At 42.0% G+C, this 20,456-nt stretch overlaps 1 protein-coding gene across 2 annotated transcripts in view; it reads right to left on the bottom strand.

Moving 5' to 3' along the window:
• The window catches only part of ZNF366 (zinc finger protein 366), a 66,962-nt gene extending 60,057 nt beyond the window's left edge, over nt 1–6,905 (bottom strand). The window contains exon 1 of one of the 2 annotated variants that reach the window (XM_059175208.1): nt 6,770–6,905. The gene's annotated coding sequence lies outside the window, so the exon portion shown is untranslated. Of the gene's footprint in view, nt 1–6,333; nt 6,518–6,769 lie in introns of those variants that run through there. The other variant, XM_059175207.1, reaches the window with a different exon arrangement.
• Nucleotides 6,906–20,456: the final 13,551 nt, after the last annotated feature.

The raw sequence follows: 20,456 nt of genomic DNA on the forward strand, positions 1-20,456 counted from the left end.
TGTGCCAGGTGATTCTGATGTTTGGTGCTCAGAACCCACTTGAAAAACAATACCCCAGACCTATCTCTTTGAGATTATCAGGGTCCCTTGATGTGGAGCTGACCTGCTTGGTGTGACCATAAAAATCATGCCTAATGTAACTGAGAGTTGCATAGACTCAAGACTTGTCCAATAACCACTGTAATCACTCTCCAGGAAGGAGTTCTGTTGTCTCAATAAAGTCAAGGTTAACAAATGGCTTTTGTAACTCTTTTGAACAGGGACCTACATTCTGAAATCACTCCGTATACAATAGGCCAAACCCCTAATGTAGTGCTGCTCAAACTTGAATGTGTATCTTAATCCCATGGAGGTCATGTTAAGATACTGATTCAGATTCAAGAGGTCTGGGATGGAGTTGGGGGTTGTGCTTTAACAGACTCCCAGGCGATGCCATGCTATTGATGAGGAGCATGACCTTCAGGGAAACTTAATTTTTTAAAAATATTATTAGCTGCAGATAACTTTTTCTCCTTGATGAGAAACCCGACACAAGCAATGTCAATTTAGTGACCTTGAGTAAATCACTTACTTTCTCTAATTTATCTGTTAAACAAGGTGGTTGTCTTTCCTCATTTCTGAATTGAGAGCAACAAAGCACTAACTTCTTAGAATGGGAAGGTGAGGTGAAATGATGTATATACAGTTCTTAGCAGGCTCCAAACTTGGAAATGACTCCTCTCTAAATGTTGCCGTTGGTGGTAGGGGGTGACGGTGGTGCTCATTCTGCCATTTTAGACCTGTGGCCATCATAGAATGAGGTCTAAGTGAGGCCGTAACATTACAGAAAAATAGCATGGGTCAAAATTGCCTTTGTGTGCTCTGGTCCTTGGCTTTATCAGTGTGAACAGAAAGAGATTTTTCAGTTTCTACTGCAAATGACAGAAACCTTAGACCCCATGAGCCCCTTGTTGTTGTTATACTTATATTTACACTTTAAATTGGCCAAAAAAGTACAGATCTGTCTCTATCCTGTGTTGGTCCATTTGATAATCTCTACTGCCTGCTTATATAAAGGAAAGGGTATTGTGCACCCCAAGGAGATCACATTTCCCTCCCTGAATTCACCCCTTCATGTTTGTGTAAACTCAGCCCGAGTGACATCCCTTTACTTGAATTTACAACCCTGCCTATAAAAAAAACAGAGAGCCCTGAGCGTTTCCTACAAGGCTAATTCTGGCCCCCAGCTCTTCCAGCCAAGGAAAAACAAACCATCTCTCTCTCTCTTTCTTTCTCCAAAAACAATTTGCTAACCCATCATCTGCCCAGAAAACAAATGGAAAATAAAATGCGACTGACAGTCTTCTTTGTGGATCTGAGAAATGTTGATCTCCCATGAGCGAGTAGGTGGGGTCCTTGCTGAGATGACACCTTAATACACATAAGTATAGCAGCGCCACATACATAATGGTGGAACAAGCCATAATTGCAGTCAGTTGAGGCCGGGAAGAAATATGTCAGGCTGGCAGTTTGCCATCGCCTAGACCCTAAAAAAGTTTGGTGAACTTTTTTTACTTACTAGCTACTGCATTTGGCTTTATGTAAACATAGCATATTTCACTCTATAGCCCATTTAAGTATTAAGTTATCTATTCAACAAATATTTATTGTGCAGCTGTTAGATGCCGTGTGTTTTTCTAGGCCCTGAGCACATCGCAGTGAACAGGTGAGGTCCCTATACTCATGATGTCTATTTTCTGGTGAACTCCTATCTTACACGTATCTCCTGATGAAGACATGTTCTTATTCCTTTATCTGAATGTCTTTGTTTTTCCCCCAAAGTATTTGTTATTTGAATGGTCAAAAGTGAGCAGCCATTATTAGGCTAGCTGCTTCTAAGAGTGCTGTTGTGTCTCTCCTGTCTCTCTGTTCCTATCAGATGGAGACCTGCATCCCTTGCTACTCCACTTAATTAGGTATAAACTTAGAAAAAAATTGAGTGATGTAGGTAGAAACAAAATCAAGAAAATCAGAACAATTTCTTCTTTAAGTTGCAGGTTTTCCTTATAATTAAAGCAGATTTAACATGGCTTGTGTGTGCTGGTTTTTCAAACACTAGTATCATTCTTTTGCCTTTCCATGTCACCACTAACTTAGGGACGAGGATCTGATGTCTGAAATAAGCTCGGCAAGCATGCACTTTCAAAACGCAAAAACAAATCAAAAAGTCTATGAGATTGAAACTAAGAATAATTTTTAAAACTTGAATAGAAAAATTTAGTGTCTGTTTTTCTTGACTAAATATACAATGCATGCTCACTGTAAGAGGAAAATATTATAGAAATGCATAAATCAAAAAATGCTATGCATGCAATATTATAGTATTTATACACCTAAGCAATTGCTCTCTTTGTGATTTATATATGGTTATAGAACTCTGATTAGTCTCAACAGATTGTTTGGCTAGCATATTTCTTACTTTATAAGACTAACAGCTTCTAGAATTACAATTGATCAATTGAAAACTAATTTCTGGAAAAAATATGTGATGCCAAATAGGAATCCCACTTAAAAGGAATTCCACTTAAAAGATACATTTTTATTTAATGTCAGTGCAATCCTGAAGAAAACAGAACAAGACACTTACCATTTGTTTAGAAAATCATAGGATGTCGGTATCATATCTCACAGATCACCCACTGCAGTGGGCAGGGAAGAAGAGTGTAAACAAGCACCCCGGTAAATTCTGATGCACACTGAACCCACACAGACCACCCTGAGAATCACTGATTTTGTTTGATTCCATCATTTTGGAGACAAGAAAACTGAGGTCCAAGCAAGTAAAGAAACCTTCCAGGTCCCACATACAGGGAATGGTGGAGGTCAGACGAGAACAGAACCCAAGTGCTGTGACTCCTAGTTTGCTCCTTGTTCCATTACACTGAAGTCACATTTGAAGGTACCTTTTGCGCAGTATGTAGAACACCCCAACCTCAGGTGGCTCTCCAAAGATTAAGTTGTTCAAACAAGTCTTTACTGTATCAGAAATCCAACAAAAGAATCTTAAAGTTTCGCGTTATAAGTGACAGATTTCTGGTCGTTGCTGTGGTTGTACGTTTTCTTTGGGAAAGTAGAGAGGGAGGTTTAACCAAGACCTAAGCTCAAGTATCTTTATTACTTGGCAAATTAATCAGCATGTATGTATTAAAGTTTAAAGTGAGAGAAAAACAGCAGTTGGATGAACCACACCCCCCACCCACCTCCAGCCACCGACGCACACTAGGGTAATAATGGTGTTCTTATTATCCACGTGAAGTTAAGTAGCTCTTTACGAAAATGTTTAGGGAGAGAGATCACCAAGGGTGCCGCCCTCAGTAGGGAGACAACATGTCATTTCAAGTCCTTTCTCTGTGGCTGAGTCATGGTACTGCCACGATGGTCTCCAAAAAAACATGTCTCCAGCCCTCCATGGCCAGGGAAAAGGTCACCAACCACACAGAGATCAACGGTTTAGGGAAGTAGGTGAAAAGGAGAATGGAACATCTACAGTATAATTGCAGTCTCTTCTAACACTCATCTAAGCTGAAAACTTTTATTCCAGGGCAACCTTTCCCCTGCATCAAGCTCTGCTGAACAAAGCCGGCATTTTAATGGGGTTAAATCTGGTGTTTCTGCCATGAGCGGAAATGAACATCAAAACATTCAGCTCTGTCTTCCTTTATCTTACAAGAATTTGGGGTTCAAGATACCTTCACTAAATGTGGGCCCAACTCTAAAGCTGTGAAGAGGAATTTTGTTCTGATAGATCCTTGTCACAGTATTGACCAAAGATAATGACGACAGATTATGGAAGAAGTGTTCTATTCACCACATCTTCAAAAATACAGTACCCTTAAGTAATATATGAAAATTTAAAAAATTACAGGTGGTATTGATTGACCCGCTACTTGCCCGCTCCTTGCCATGCGTTGTCCATAATTGCCACGGTTGATTGCATTACATACATAATCTTATTTAATCCTCACAAGTCTATTACATGGATGCAAGTTTATACTTAAGGAAACTGAGGCTTAGGGGGGTGAACAACCTGTCCTAAGTCCGGTCCATAGTCAGCAAGTGACAAAGCTGGAATTCAAACCCAAATTTGTAGGACAACAAAGTCCGTGCTTTTGAGGCTCTAATTTGATTCACATTGCAGCACGAAAACCTACAGGACACATCCTAACATAATTTAACACTTATTTGACAAATTTGTAATTAGATGCACAGTTTTGACCCAAATAAATTAACAAAATCTTCTTTGCATCAAATTCTGAATCATTCTGAGCAGGAGTTCCCCTGATGATATCACAAAAGAGCCTCCGATGACCCCAAAGAAGAATCACACAGTGGAAGTTTCCATAAGCACCAACTCCCTGGAGTTGAGTGGAGACAGATTGGTAGCAACTAGACTAAATGGCTTTTCTCTTTATGTAGATGAAATTTTCCCCCAACATCAAACTAATATTCTCATTGCACTGGATTAACAACTTAAATGGAAATAATCCATATTTTTTCTTCTAAAGAAGAGAACATATCCCCAGCTCCTTAACCTCAGGCCACAGTGAAGATGCATGCTAGAAGTGTGGCTGTATTCTGCGCCTTTGGCATCATACCCACATTTTACCTTGCTTGTCTTCAGACAGGGTGACCCTGCCGTCATTTTTTGTCATACTGTATTGCATCTGATGCTTTTATTCAATAACCAAACTGCAGAACATTCTATGTCGTTCTAATTAAGCACAAAATTAAGTATGTTATCAAGAAAAAATGAAACCGAAAGAAGCGAGTCGAGATCACAACACAGAGTCTTCTCCTGGGGTCACAGTTGCTGACAAAAGGTGCAAAATGCCCAAGTCGGTATGTCCTGGCTAGCCTTTGACCCCAAAGATCTATGAAATGGGGTGGCTGGAAGCCCCTTTCAAGTGTTATTAGAATAATTTTGCATCCCGAAGCAGGCAAACGCTAATCAAGCTTGTCTTACATTGCTCATTTTACAGTGCTCATAAGGAAAGCCTCTTGAAAAAAGGAGAAGAAAAAAGAAATCTCACTAATGGAACAAAACGTCCATTACAGCTTGGTGGCAGCACATTTTCTGAGTCTCATTAAGATGATGGCTCAGTTCTGAGTAAAGATTAATTACTGGGCTGTGGTTCATGTGCAGTCTGGCCAAATTAATCTGTAAATGAGAAACTGGTTGTTTTTAGTGTACTCTTCACTTTCTAGGTTCTTTCCCTAAGTTTTATAGAAATGAATATTCCAAAAACTGCATGATCTTTGTCTTTCATCCACTCAACACCTCTCTGAATTAAATGGCTAATATTAGTAATTATACAAAGTCTTTCCGAGTGACCTTGCTGGCCTACTTTTGACAGTGTGCTCTTGACTCCCTCATGGCTTGCCATGATGAGTTCTTGGTAACATTATCCTTTCTGACAAGTTTAAGTGAAGCAAGTTAGACTTTTCAAAACTAGCTGTCTGCATAAGCTTGACCAGTTTGCTCTGTTCTATCTGGTGCTTGGAAAACCAGGAGCTGGGTGAGTATTTTTCGATCGCGTCTGTAGCTTAGTTTTTTGCTCCTCCTGTCAGAAAAGATCAATCTTAATCCTATTCTAGCCACATGTTGTTTTCCAAAACTAAAGCTATATGCCCCCCAAATCTTTGCCTTCTTTCCTGTGGCAGGTGACATCTTCCATTGACAGGGGTAATACATTTACGCTCAGTCCACATGTGGGAACTGAACACATAAGCATGCGGTACAATTCAAAGTGACATTCGTTTCTTTTTCCTCCAGCCTCAGTGATGCAGAATAACAGTTATAACTTAACATTCTTTTGGGGGGAAGAGTGTTCTTGAATGGAAAGAAAAGAACAAGAGAAGGCCACCCTCAATCCAGACAACAAGTAACAAAAGCCCTAGCGCAAACCACAGCTTAGCAGACCCCCTCAAAAGTTTCCCAGGACATAGCACTGAGGAACACTGAACCCTCCAGTAAGACACATCACACACTCCAGTGGCTCCAAGCTAGCCCAGCCACGCTATCTGTACCCAAAATCAGGTCTAAAACACTGTCCTCCTTAGCCCCAGTGCAATTTTATTTCCAGTTCTGCCGGCCTCAGCTCTGCAAAGCATCAGTATCCTCTTAAAAAAAAAAAAAAAAAAAAAAGTATAAGCTTAAATTCTGGGCCATCCATCAGTCATACCTTTTGATTAAGGATTATACCCAGCAAGGCATTTTCTGTTGGAGGTGCCCACAGCAGTATCCATCCCAAGGACATTGAAATGGAAGTAGAAATGATTGCATGGGTAACTTACCAGCTCCTGAGTCTGAATGGCTGCAGCAGCCCCCGTGCTTTACCTGATCCCTTGCTCTCTCTGTCTCTCTCCCTCTCTCTCTCCCTCTTTCTCTTGTGTACAGATTGCAGGGAACTTAAAGAACTCGCAGGGACAATGTTTCAAATGACTTAAGAAAGAGAACAGGAACAATACTTCGTTCTCTTTTTCTCAGATGAGTACCTTCGGGAAGAAGGAAGGAAGGGAGGGGAGAGAGAGGAAGTCAACAACCCTTTGCTTTCCTGAAAAAAAATAAGGAAACAGAAGATAGACATCTCATTTTCTCTTAAACAAAATGTTGGAAGGGGCAAAAAAAAAAAAAAAAAATCTTTGAAAAAAAGGAATTCCTCAAATATACCCCCCCCACCTCACCCCGCCCCCTCAACCCCGAGAGGTTTAAAGAGATGAAAAGCCTTACTGGCCTGTCCTGTCCAAACAAATGGTGTTCCAGAAAGGCAGGCTCTCCTGAGCTTGTAGCCTCTGCTATCTGGTTTGCAGAACTGACACAGCCAAAAGGGAACAAATCATTTCACGTTGCCTCTGAGCAAAGGCACTGTTGGTCAGTTGTGTTACCCGAGGCGAATCTGCAGCCGGTGAGGCTGGGCAGGGTGCTGGTCAGTCAGGACATCTGGCTCTTCTTGGGCTCTTTAAAACACCAGCATTGCTACCATTTTGTAGCCCAACTGCAGATCCTTAGACATCTTCCAGGAACAGAGCAGATTCATGTACTAGTTCCTGAGAACTCTCTGCAGCCAACACCAAGGCAAGCTTCCATGTTTGTTAATATGTTCAAATAGAAAACAAAACAAAACCAAAAAGCCACCCACCCATACTGCCACTGGACATAGTTAGCTCATGTTGGACTTTGTCACCTCTGGAAAAACTGAAAGGCAATTTCTCATTTGTTTTCAAAACACAGTGAAGCAGCCTAGGTCTTGGATAAGCCGGCCAGTTGTTGAAAAGGGAAGGGGAGGCTGACTAGAAGGAGTGAGGACATGGAGGGAATATCCTTTAACAAGCGAGAGGTGCGTGGTAGTTCAGTGGGTTGGCGTGAGCTCCGGTTAGAGGAGGGGCGCTCTGATTGTGTTGTGTACCTTGTACCTTTCATTCATCTGGTTAAGACCATTTTCACCGCAAACGGGAACCGGCAGTTATGTGGACCTTCGTGGCAGCAGAAGAAAAACCAGCTTCAAAGAACTTCCTCATTTCACTCAGTTGTGAAAAAATAGGGTGGAGAGTCACACCTGATCACAAGGACCAATTAAGGTGAATTCAGGGAAAGGGGGATTCTGATTCAGTGTCTCCGACTTTTATTGGGTTCAGTGGTGAATAGGGTTACTCTTTTACAGTTTTCTTCCCCCATTAATTTATCTGTGTATCTATCCATCCATCCTTCCATCTATCTGCATATGTGTGTTACTCAGTAGGTTTATTCGAACCAGAACAGTCTTCTTTTTTGTATTGCCCATGGCACCCCTCCTGGCACAACACAGGGATTTTTGGCCTGGGTCCCCCAGCCCCATCCACACAGGAGAAAACTCATACCCAGAGAAGAGTCTGTCCCACTTGCCCGAGGTCACGCACATCAGGGGCAAAACCCAAAACGCTCCTCTGTCTCCTGAGTCAGCTCCAGGGCCCTGGGCCCCCTGCTGGCCTTCCTCTGCACCCTGCCTTTGCAGAAAGGAGAAAGAAAATCACAGAGAGAGTCTGAGAAGGCAGAAGAGGAGCGTGAGAGCATGGAGCGGAGAAGGGATAGGTGCGGGGATTTTTTACAGGACTGGCAGCCTTGGGGGCAGACGCTGGAGCGCTTGTGAGCGTCAGGAAGCCCCGTGCTGGGATGTGCACGGAAGTAGGTGGGGGTGAGGTGAGGGTGAGTGGGGAGAAGTAGGCAGAGGCTGGGGCTGGGTTTCTGTGGCATCGCTCAGCAGAGGCAGTGAGGGCACTTGGAGGAACAAGGAGGAACAAGGCTGCAGAGCCCTGGCAGGAGTGAAGATGTGTCTGATCACCTGAAGAGCCAGGGACAGCAACAGGCCCCTTTTCCTTATTGTTCTTCCTCCTGTGGTCTCAGGCAAGGCCAGGGCTGAACCCCAGGAGCCCAGTCAGAGGCCAGAGGATTTCCCTTTCAAGTCTGCAGAATGTGGGAACTGTCACGTTGAGGCCTGTTGTTTTCTGCAGGCCAGCTGACCCGCCCAGAGACAGGCTGGCCTGGCCGGGGCCATGTGCCATCCCAGCCGCGCGGCCTTGCTGTAACGGAGCGGTGTCCGGTCCAGACCCGCCACATCACCTCTGGAAAACCTGGAAGCCCGTGTCTTGTGTTTTCAAAATGTCTGAATATGCCTGCCGCAGTTTCCGAAAAAGAATTCTCAGTCTTGCCCGTGCCAAGCCCATCCACGCACAGGCCTCGTTGTAACCCAGCCTGGGAGGCTCACAGGAAAGGCTTCTCCCTCCTTCCCTGCCCTGCCAGGCACATCAAGAGTCCTCCTGTGGTACTTGGAACATCTCCCACCATGTGTCTAGAAGCTGAAACTCCCGACTCTCCCCCGTATCAGGTCTCACAGGAGAAATTTCTAACCAGGCAGCTCAAGCTGGTGAAGCTCCCTGCCCCGCTGTCTCACAGCCTCTTCGGGTTTTGACTTGAAAGTGAAGGGAATGGATGCGCGAACCCCAGACAACTGAGGGAACACATGTGTAGAAATGGAATATGGCTCGGCCACACACCTCTCAGGTAAGCCCCACATGGCACTGGTTACTGTGGAGATTGTTTGAGTAGAAAGAGGACTGCAAGACCCTGTGACGGGATCAGAGGACAAGAAGAAAAACCAAGATGTAAAATTCAGTGAGGCCAAGGCAGTGACCCAGGACTCAGAACCAGCACAACAGAAACACGAGCTCTACGCAAAATGGCTTCACAATTGGCAAGCATCCTCTTTCGTACGTCTCCAAGCTTCTGGTTATCCAGAACTCTGAGGCTATCTATTGACCCCAGGACTAACTTGACCCCAATCATGGAAGGTGAGGAAATGAAGGGTGGACTGAAATATAGCATATGGTCAGAACAGTGCACAAAAAATAAGTACATGTTACTAAACTTTCACAGAATGAACATATCTGAGTAACAGAAATGGAAGGAAATCTCCCCCCCCCCGACCCCTGCCCTTTGGTGTTCCAGCCACTACCTTCCTTCAGGGATCACATGGTCCTGACATCTCACGCTGGTATAGATGGGAATTACCTGGTTTTGAATTTGCATAACAGGTGATATCAGATTGTAGTTCTGTTTTGGGTTCCCCTCCCCCAATATTTGTGACTTTCACCCCTATTTTAGAGTGCAGGTGTGGCTCATTCGTTCATATTTTTAGAGAGTATTTTATTTTGTGACAGTACCGCAGTTAATACATCCACTCTACTGCAGATGGACATTGGGTTGTTTCTAGTTTGGTACCATTACAAGTGGGCTGCCAGGAATTCCTGTCCTTGCCAGGTGTCTTTTAAAATGTCCGATACATGAATCACCTCCCTCTAGGACAATTGTCCATACGTGATTCACATCGTTTTTGCTTGATTTTGTTTTGTTTTCTTTTGTTGTTTGTTTGGTTTTGGTTTTTGGCATTTGCTCCCTCTCACATGAGATGCATGGCATAGTTTTTTTATGGTTTTTTTTTTTTTTTGGTTTTGGTTTTTAAATTCAAATGGATTCAGTTTAAGGAGTAATGCCCTTGGAGATAACTGGCAGAGTTCCTGAGCAGCTCTGGAAGGGCTTGTGGAGCTGGAGCTCTGACTTCCTCCTGCAGCCTGGAGATGCTGCTCTGAGTCAGGCTCCATTGACTCACCCTCTCCCTTCCACATTCCCCATCTCGGCTTTTTACGGACATGCTAAGTTTCATCATATCAGTGCATAGAAGAGAGGGCTTAGTCCTGGGCCTGAAACTGCCTTCACGCTTCCTTTTATCTTTGATTCATTCTCTTCATCTTGCCAAGCCCCAACATCCTCCAAATCTCAAGTCTCAAAACATGAGACCATTCATTCCTTTCGTTCTTTTTAGTTTTTTTTTTCTGCATATAAAAATGATACGAAGGATTTATTTAAACAAGTTATTGACGTTAAAGTTTTTTTTATGCTTCTAGTTTCTTCATTTAACAAAGCGGAGATAATAACACAATACCTAGTTTTCATAGTATTAGGAGCAAAGAAGAGGAATAGTTAATATCTTTCACATACTCACCAAGCACCAGGCCCCGTTCTAATAAACACACTACATGCCATAACGCAGCTATCACATTGCCCTATGAAGTAGGTGCCCTTACTGTCTTTTCCCTTGTCCTTTTTGATAGATGAGGAAACAGGCATGGAGAAGTTCTCCCCCAACATCACATGATGAGTAAGATTTCAAACCCAGGGAATTCAGACCTTGAACCCCAATTCTAACTTGCCCTGCCCTCTAACCAAACACTTCTTATCACATCGTGAATGGCCCTTCAGACTGGAGAGTAACATGCTTTATGACATAAAAGGTAAAAATGCATGGCACAGAGGCTCTTTATGCAATCATTTGGTGAGTGTGTCTTATAGACCAGAAAACCCTGTGCTAGATGTGGTTCATGTGCTTCTGGATTTCACAGCCTGGCAGAGGAGAGACCCAGAAAAAAACTGAACAGGTTGTACCTGAATGTGTAAATAATTACAGTTGTGGTCAGTCCTCTGAAGAAGAAGTAGAGGAGTTAAGAGAGCTTGAAGTCTGGTACTAAATCTGGACAAATGGTCAGGGAAGGTCCTCATAAGAAAATGACATGTAGGGGCGCCTGGGTGGCTCAGTGGGTTAAGCCTCTGTTTTTGGCTCAGGTCATGATCCCAGGGTCCTGGGATCGAGCCCCACATCAGGCTCTCTGCTCAGCAGAGAGTCTGCTTCCCCCTCTCTTTCTGCTTGCCTCCGCCTACTTGTGGTATCTGTAATATAAATAAAATCTTAAAAAGAAAAGAAAAGAAAATGACATGTAAACTGAGACCTGAAGATTGAGCAGGTGTGTGCCAGACAGAGATGGGGCGGCAGCTTACACAGGGGGCAGCCCGATAGATCTGAGTTTGGATTTGGGACCTGATGCTAAGATGGATGAGAAATCATTGGCGATTTTACAGAGAGGAATGACATCATCAGACTTGTGTTTCAGAAAGCCTATTGTGGTCCCTGTGCAAGGGATGGATTTTAGAAGGGCAAGAGTGGGAGAAAATGATCAGTTGTGAAGTCTCGTCTAAATGTGACCGTGCCATCAAGAGCCTATCCAGAGATGTCGTTGGGCTTGGCAGTGCCCGGAGAGGTCATGGGATGATAAGATGTGAGAGCTATGCTGATATATTGTATGACAAGAGGATGTTGGAAAATGAATATTGACAGTACCTGGCACACAGACAGCTGACTTATGAAAGATTCATACTCCTGAATGGCAACACATTCTACCATGTCCCCACCCTTATCCTCAATTTCTGGGAACCTCCAAAGCTGAGTACCTACCTGCCTTGCTCCAGCCCAGCCTCCTGGTCTGCTTGTCTTGCTGTCACTGGCCTAAGAGGAATCCCCATGCCTCAATTTCTTAACATTCACCCAAAAAAGGTCCTTCTCCTCTAGCATATACCCAGTGCTGTCACTGAAAACTTGTGGCTTCAGACGGGACCCAGAGGGAATGAGTTTGAGGGATGGAGTAGAAGAACTCAGTGTCCGAACTGCTAGGGTTGGGGAAAATGTGTTCTAGGTATTCCATGTTAGAATCCGGGCTGACATTTTCTAAGGAAGTCTGTTATAGGTGACAGATTGGTAGCATTAGGATTTATTTCCAGCGTATAATGGGTCTTATGGTCTGGCCTGTGGACTAAACACCAAGGAACATGTGCTGTCTATGGGAAAGTGCATTCTGAGCTCCAGAAGTCTGATGCAAGCAAATGGGCATTGTTAATTTAAGGAATGGCAGTAGTTGTGTTAAAAGAAACTGTGGGTTCATTATTTTGCTAGAGATAGGCACGCCTTCTCCTCCAGTATTCATTTCCACAATTCCGTAAAGCTCATCCTTTCAGCTTTCCTCCAGAGGGAACACAGAGGCCTTTTTCTCCACATACAGGTTCTCTCCAGGCATCCTAAAATTGCACGTGGCTGTGGCACTCAAGGGACAAGAAATAGCTCTCTTTATATTTATAAATTGAGTTAAATATGATAAAGCTGGCTTAACAATTCTATATCAATTTTCATGGCTCTCAGGCCCTTCTTTAGGTTGTAACTTCCACAGTCCTAGGAAAAGCACTGAAACTTGATATATGTTGGCTGATTCATGGTCCCCTCAGTGGTGGCTGATTGTGCTTGGGGCTCTAGGTCCTCAGGACCAAATTCTGTGCAGGAACAGCAACTAAATACTCCAAGACCGTATTGACTAATGCCCAGATCTCTGGTTACCCTTGTCATCTCTACAGCCCTACATTACCCTTGTCATCTCTACAGCCCTGCATAGGTAAGATCCAAGGGTTGCTGCTATTCTATGAAAACCTACACCCTGACTCATTTCCTGATCTTCTGGGACCCAGCTCATACTGGTGGTCAGGCTTTTCTCTCCCTCAATGCCATTGCCATACTTTTCAGCCTCCTTGGACCTAGACCAGTGATAAACCCAAATATTAAATGAACCACAGATCAGTGCCTCCTGCATAATACAAGAGGGTGTGGTAAGGAGCATGGCAAATTGAAGGGTCCATGTCCCATCTAAAGTGTTTTGTGACCATGTGAGAACATAGGCCTAATGGGACTGGATCATCTTATTTTAAAAAATAAAAAAATCTAAATTTTGATGTGGAATCTCTTAGTTTTAAGATTTTAGAACTGAAAACATTGTTTTTAAAAGATAGTAAGGGATTATTAATTTGAGGGGGTGATAATGTAATGGTGGTTTTGTTTTTAAAGTTTATAGGGAAGTATTAGCAGATGAAACTGCTGATTTGTTTTAAGATTCTACAAAAAAAAAATTTTATATGAGAAAGGAACCTAAATTTGATGGTCTTTTTTTTTTTTTTAAAGATTTTTATTTATTTATTTGACAGAGAGAGGTTACAAGTAGGCAGAGAGGCAGGCAGAGAGAAAGAGGAGGAAGCAGGCTCCCTGCTGAGCAGAGAGCCCGATGCAGGACTCGATCCCAGGACCCTGAGATCATGACCTGAGCCGAAGGCAGCGGCTTAACCCACTGAGCCACCCAGGCGCCCCTTGGTGGTCTTAAAATACGTCTATGATATGGCTCTTTTTAAGAGAAGATGGAGCCCAATTTTCCACCCTGGGAGATCTAATCACTTGGACTTAGTGATTTGTTTCTAAAAACAGAATAAGGCAGATGTACTGGGGAAGGACTTAGAAGACCCATCATAAAAGGCATTAAGGTTTCCTCTCCATTCACTCTCTTAGAGTGCTCTCTCTGGGAAAAGCAGTCTAGCTGCTGTGTTGTAAGGACACTTAAGTAACCTGTGAAAAGGGGCACACAAAGAGAAACTGAGGCCTCCTCTAACAACCCCATGCATGCCCCATTCTGACAGTGACTCATCCAGCCCAGTCAAGCCTTCTGATGTCCCATTCTGATGGCAGACTCGTGAGAGCTCCTGAGCCAAATCACCTGGCTAAGTTCTTCCTGATGCCCAGCCCATAGAATCTGTGAAATAATTAATATTTGTGCTTTTGAAGCCACTAGGTTTGGGGGAAATTTGTTACACCCTGAAAGGTAATAAATACATTAACACCAGAAAGGCCATTAGTTTACTTTTGGCCTTAAATTTTCAAACCCCAAATCCCAGGTGGGAGTATTTACTGATGGCAATCACGAAACTCAACAAGGCTATTAGCTGCCACATCCATGTCCACCCCATCACCAAACAAAGGGGGTTGGCTTTAAAGTATTCATACTTTTCTGCATTCTGCCTGGAATACTGGAGAGTGACCCCTGAGGTGGATATAACGGACTGTAAGTGTTCAGCTGGCTATCTGTACCATTGATTTGTTTCTTTATTTCTCTCCTACATTTGTCAGTGAGCGGAGATGATGCTGTCTGGGGCAAATCTTTTTTTAGGTGTGTTTCTTATTTTTTAAAATAGATTTCAAATTGCCAGGAGTTAGAAGATCAGCAGCTAATTTGTTAGGTAATGGCAAAATCTGCGCTTAAGGCTCTGAGTGTTTGATGAATATCAGTTAAGGCTTTGAAAGCTAGATATGGAAAATATTTTATTGGGGGGGAATATTTTATTAAAAAAAAAAAAAAGAATAGGGTGCCTGGGTGGCTCAGTGGGTTGGGCCGCTGCCTTCGGCTCAGGTCATGATCTCAGGGTCCTGGGATCGAGTCCCACATCGGGCTCTCTGCTCGGCAGGGAGCCTGCTTCCTCCTCTCTCTCTCTGCCTACTTGTAATCTCTCTCTGTCAAATAAATAAATTAAATATTTAAAAAAAAAAAAAAAAAAAAGAATTAACAGAACCAGTTTACCAAAACCAGAATCTCATTAGAGACGAGTACAAACAACAGATTATAAATTTGGGGGGAACCCAAACTTTCTGAGTTCTTTGTTGTATCTCTAGCGTCTAGAAGTTACCTGGAACATAGAAATCGCTCCATATACATTTGTTGAATGAATGAATGAGATCAAAGAGAAAGGCTCCATTGAAGGGGCCATTAGGCGTTCTCCTCCACCCTTCCTTCCCCCATCCCCTCTCAAATGTCATCATCCCCAACACAGGAGGAAGCTAAGATTTCTTGAGAAACATGGTTTTAAATGCAAGGTCCAGGAGCATTTCGGTGGCTCAGTTGGTTAAGTGTCTGCCTGAGGCTCAGGTTATGATCCCAGGGTGCTAGGATTGAGTTCTGCATCAGGATCTCTGCTCAGCAGGGAATCTGCTTCTTCCTCACCTTCTACTCCTCCCTACCCCGCCCCCCAACACTTAGTACCTTTGTTCTCTCTTGGTCTCTCTCTTAAATAAGTAAAATCTTCTAAAAAATGTAGTATTTATAAATAAATAAATAAGGTAAATAAATAAATAAATAACTAAATGCAAGGACCAGGAAGAATCCCTTTGGGATTAGATATGAGGAGATCTGGTTCCCCATCCTTCCACTTACTGGCCACAAGGCCTGGCAGTAGGCTTCACTGCTCTTCTTTGGTTCTGATTTCTTCACTCATTCTCTTTTTTAAAGATTTTATTTATTTCAAAGAGAGTACACAAGCGGGGGGAGGGAGAGGGAGAGAGAATTTCTCAAGCTACATCGACCTGGTGCTGAGCCTACTGAGTGAGAAGCCCGACACAGGCTCTGTAACAGGACCCAAAATCCTGACCCAAGTGGAAACCAAGAGTCCAATGCTCAACCAACTGAGCCACCCAGGAGCCCTGGTCCTGATTTGTTCTTCTGCAAAATGAGGCTTAATTCCAGAAGTGTCATGAGTTTTTCCAGGCTTCCCCTTCTTTTAACACTCACCCCAAAGGAGGCAAGTCACCACTTGTGAGGCGCTTTGAAGCTGACAAACCGGAGGCCTCAGAGTGATGTGAGCAGAGGTGCACAGCTAGCAGGTGACTTGATACGACTGACATTCAAAGCAGCTGTCAGTTAATAGAAGGCAGCCTGCACAAAGGAGCCAGCCAAAAATAATGAGGGAGGTGAAAAGAAAAGGAAAGAGAAGAGAAGAGAAGAGAGGAGAGGAGAGAATGAACATGCAAGGCAAGGCTTGGGGTCACTTGTGTTTCCTCTGGTCTCACCTCCTCCCTGTCCTCCTCCACCCAGTCCTCAAACAACCCCCTTCTGCCTCTTCCAAAAGAAAAGTTAAAAGCTTTCTTTTGGAAAAGGGTAGTTTGCTTAGACTGCTGCTGTTTACCTTTGGTAGGACAGCCATTGGTGGTGAGTTCAAACACAGGAAAATGCCTCTGCTCACAGGAAGGGCTGCAGACAGGCCTGGAAGACTTGCTGCGATGCTGGGAGTTTGCACCTTTTCCATCGGTGTGCAGCCGTGGGACCCGACACTGGGCACTTACCTCCACATCAGGCAACCAAACTGTACCGATTGCTTGGACTGCTCTACTCCTCCCTTCCCTGAGGAATATTGATCCTAAAGCATAAAGATGGTGAGGGAATCATGGGTGGGTGGAGAAGGAAGGGGGAACAAAAAGAGGAAAAGAGGTTTATATCACAAATAAGCTATAACCTCATTTCTAGTCTAGCGTGGAAAATATAATTAGAAGCAACAAACTTTGGGTTTACATTTGGGAGTTTTATGTATTTGTTTTCAGTCATTAAAATCATCCTCCATGAACTAAAGACACCACATCTGCCAAAAAGAGTTAAGAACCCTTCCCTAGAAAACTGATCTGTCTACAGCTACCTCTAGAACTCTGTGATGTATTCATGAAAGGGAAGGGAAAGAATGATCTGCCTTCTTATTTTTTAAAACACTTGTTCATGAGACCTACCCACCCTGAGAAGGGTTAGATTACAGTGTGAGGGAAGAAAATCACACCAAGGAAACAAATGCAGGCAAATAATCAAAATCTTCTGGGACTTCCCCATGTCCCCCAAATTTCTTTCCTCTAATTCTACTTCAGAAATTCCCCTGGCTCCACGAAGCACTAGACTTTCTGGTCAGGCCATTCGCAAGCTTACCATGAGGATCTCACTTCTCTCTTTCCCTGATTTTAGAATTATTTGTGTCAAAATCTCTCTGCCTTCAATGAGCCTGTATCATCCTATTTCCCAGGGGAGACTTGCCCAACCAAAAGGGAAATAAAGAGCTGTTAATATCCTCTCCAGCCGGCCATCTCTGTTTTATCTGACGCTCCTTGTCAGTGAACTCCTGGCATAACTGTTGTGCTACGTAGTGAAAAGCAGCAATGTTTCCAGTGTAAAATTTTCCCAGTACTCCAAGCTCACTAAACTTTGGTTGCCATATTTTACTTGATGCGGAATGAGTTTGTAGAAATCCTTTGGTCTTTTTTCTTCAAGTTTTTCTCATCAAATTTTATTTTTAGCAGTTTGACACTCATGCCTATGCTTGTATGTGTGTTTAAATCTATTTTGTGTGGGTTTTCTCTCCTTTCCAAATCTGTAAATTTAAATATTTCTCCTAATTGTGATGTTTTTCATTTATTCTTTTTTCAAATAGTCTTTGCTGCCCCCTCTTTTCTCCTTCAGTGACTCCAATTGCACATATATTAGACCTTTTGATATTGTCCACAGGTCTCTGGGGATTTGCTCTTTTTTTTTTTTTTTTAATCTCTCTTCTCTCTGTTCTTCGCTTCTACCGTTGTTTGAACTATTTTAAAGTACACTGATTTTTGTTCTGTTCTATTTTACTGTTAAGCCCAACCAGTAGATTCTTTTTGATGTTGTAATTTTCAGTTCTAGAATTTTCATTTGGTTCTTTTTTTCAAAAATATCACTTTTTAGACTTTCTTCCTGATCTATTACTATGCTTATATGTGAAAAAGCTATATGAAGAATGGTGGGATAGTTTTCTTAGTCCTATTTTATAACCCAGTAACGTAGAAGTTAAACAGATATATCAAGATTGGAGAGGCAGCCATAAATAGAGCCAAGGTATATAATATATAGTATATAAAATGGTGGAGGAAGATGGATAAAAGAACAATGTAAATTGAGAAGTGTGGGAATGAGGTAGAGTTTATAGTTCCAAGCAGGATGTCTGGAGAAGGCCTCAGTGAGAAGGTGAGAACAGAGAAAACATCTGAAAGAGGCAAGGGAAGGGGCAGAGGCTTTTATTCAGTGGGAAGAGCAAGTGTTCTTAGTAGGATATATTATGTATGTATGTTATATATGATCCCTGGATCTTCCATTATGTTTTTACAAGTTTGTGGGCCATCAGTTTGTCATACTAACATCCAAAGGCTAGAAGTAGTCATGACTTAAAAATGTCTTATGATCTATTTTTTATCATACCAGATAAGGTTCTTTGAAAGGATGGATTTGATGAGTGCTCAATAACAATATTGGTTCTGTTAGATAAATTACATTCTTGGCATATGCAAAGTACTTTCTAGGGACTAACAAATTGATAAACATAAAGTAGAAATAAAGGACTATGAAAAATTTCCTTTCCTCTGATGACTAAATTCTAACATCTAGTCCCAGTAACTGATGACTGGGAAATTTGGACCAATCCTCCACTAAAAAAAACCTAAAGAATTTTGAGATGAAATATGAAAAACATCTTAAAGGCCTCAAAATGTCAACAAGGTAGTGAGGAGTTTAAAAGCCAAAATCCAGAAGAGGAGAACTCATGGAATAGGACTGATTTTCAAATCTTTGATTTTGCCTTCTGGGCTTTTGCCAATCCTAAAGAACTAGCTGTAAAACTGAACTGTACTTCTGATAAATTCCTGGTGTGGGGGATAATAGGAAAGACCTGCAATCCACCAGAGGTGGGGATTCTAGTCAATCACCTTCTCTTTAAACTGAGATCCCAAAGAGTTGCAGCTTCCAGTAAGGTGAATCATGAATAAACCAATCCCTGCACACAGTTTCATTCTCCCTTTCTGTCAGGTGGATGGTCCAGGGAACCTTGAACATTGAACTTGGTTTGAGCTGGAGCTAGACTGATAGCACCCCAGGTGTCTGGCAAAGACAAATGAAAATCCTTTTTGAAGATGTTATCATGCTAAGTCTCAGATTATTCTTGCAGATAATTTTTAAAATACAGGGCCCAGCACACTTTCAAAAATCATGTCATTATGGGGAAATAAAACACAATGAGCAGGAAACAGAAGAAACGACAACTCAAATAGGCCCATAAGCATTGGCAATAATGTCTGTTGGAATTATTAACCATAAAATATAAAACAACCTTCCTTTGTTTAAAGAAGAGAGAGCTAAAGTCTTGTTTGAAGACCCCATGTTTGAAGAAGAGGGAGAGCGAAAAGTACTATCTTAAGATATAATAGCTGAGAATATTTAGAGCTAATGAAAGACATCTTTCCATAGATTTAAGAAGTCTAAAAGAGTCTGCCCAGTATATTAATGCAGCATTCCCATGCACATTATAGTAAAACCATAGGAAGCCAAAAAAACCCCTGAACTCTCTATATACCATACATTTAAAGCGGCCATAGAGGAAAGGATATATTGTCTTCAAAGACAAAGTTAAATTGACAGCTGACTTCTAAGATCAATAATGGAAGTCGGAAAACAGTAAAATGATATTGTCAACATGCTGAAAGAAAATAAGTGTCTACTTAGAATTCTGTTCCCAGTAAATGTATATGTGTGTGTATGTGTGTGTATATGTATGTATGTATATGTATATGTATGTATATGTATCTATGTATATGTATATGTATATCTTCATTCAAAGATGAATGAAGACTTATTTCAAATGAGAGAGTTTGGGAAATTCTAAAAGATGTATTTCAGGATAAAGTAAAATGATCCAGATGGCAAGTCTGAGATGCAAGAAAAAAACATCAACAACTACAACAATAGAAGTGTCTTGTGGAATTTAAAAATTAGATAAAATTTAAAACACTGTCAATATTAGCAAGAGTTTGGTTGTGGGTTTAAGTGTTCTTATGTTTCCAAATTGTATAAGCCAATAATAAAGATCAGTGTTAATATTAGATTTGAGTAAGTTTAACAATGCAAGGTTAAAGATATAATAAATGGCAAAAAAAAATAAAGTTTTTAAACTAACCTCTGAAAGAAGAAATAATTAATGTAAATCTTCCAAAATGGTAAAGGGGAAAAAACAGTAATAAACAATCTTAGTCCATCCAAAAGTAGTCAGAAAACAAAAGAAGAAGAATTATTGAAGAGGTAGGATATGTTGAAATTGTGAAATTAAAATGCTAATATGTCAGTAATTACATCAAATGAAATGGACCAAGGTTACTGTTTCTTAACAAATACACATGGGAGGACTGTGAGGAATGGGAGAGTGCACTGGGCTCAGGGTAGAAAGCCTGAATTCAGGTGCTAGTTTAGTCATCAGCTAATTATAGAATTCTGAGCAATTCTCTGGATTGAGTCCCCTCAGGAAGTGAGAATATTAGTTTGGATAAAGAATGAGCTTCATTCAGCTCTTATAGACATAGACACTGCTCTCA

This window comes from Mustela lutreola, chromosome 5 (assembly GCF_030435805.1).
Source record: "Mustela lutreola isolate mMusLut2 chromosome 5, mMusLut2.pri, whole genome shotgun sequence".
NCBI lineage: Eukaryota > Metazoa > Chordata > Mammalia > Carnivora > Mustelidae > Mustela > Mustela lutreola.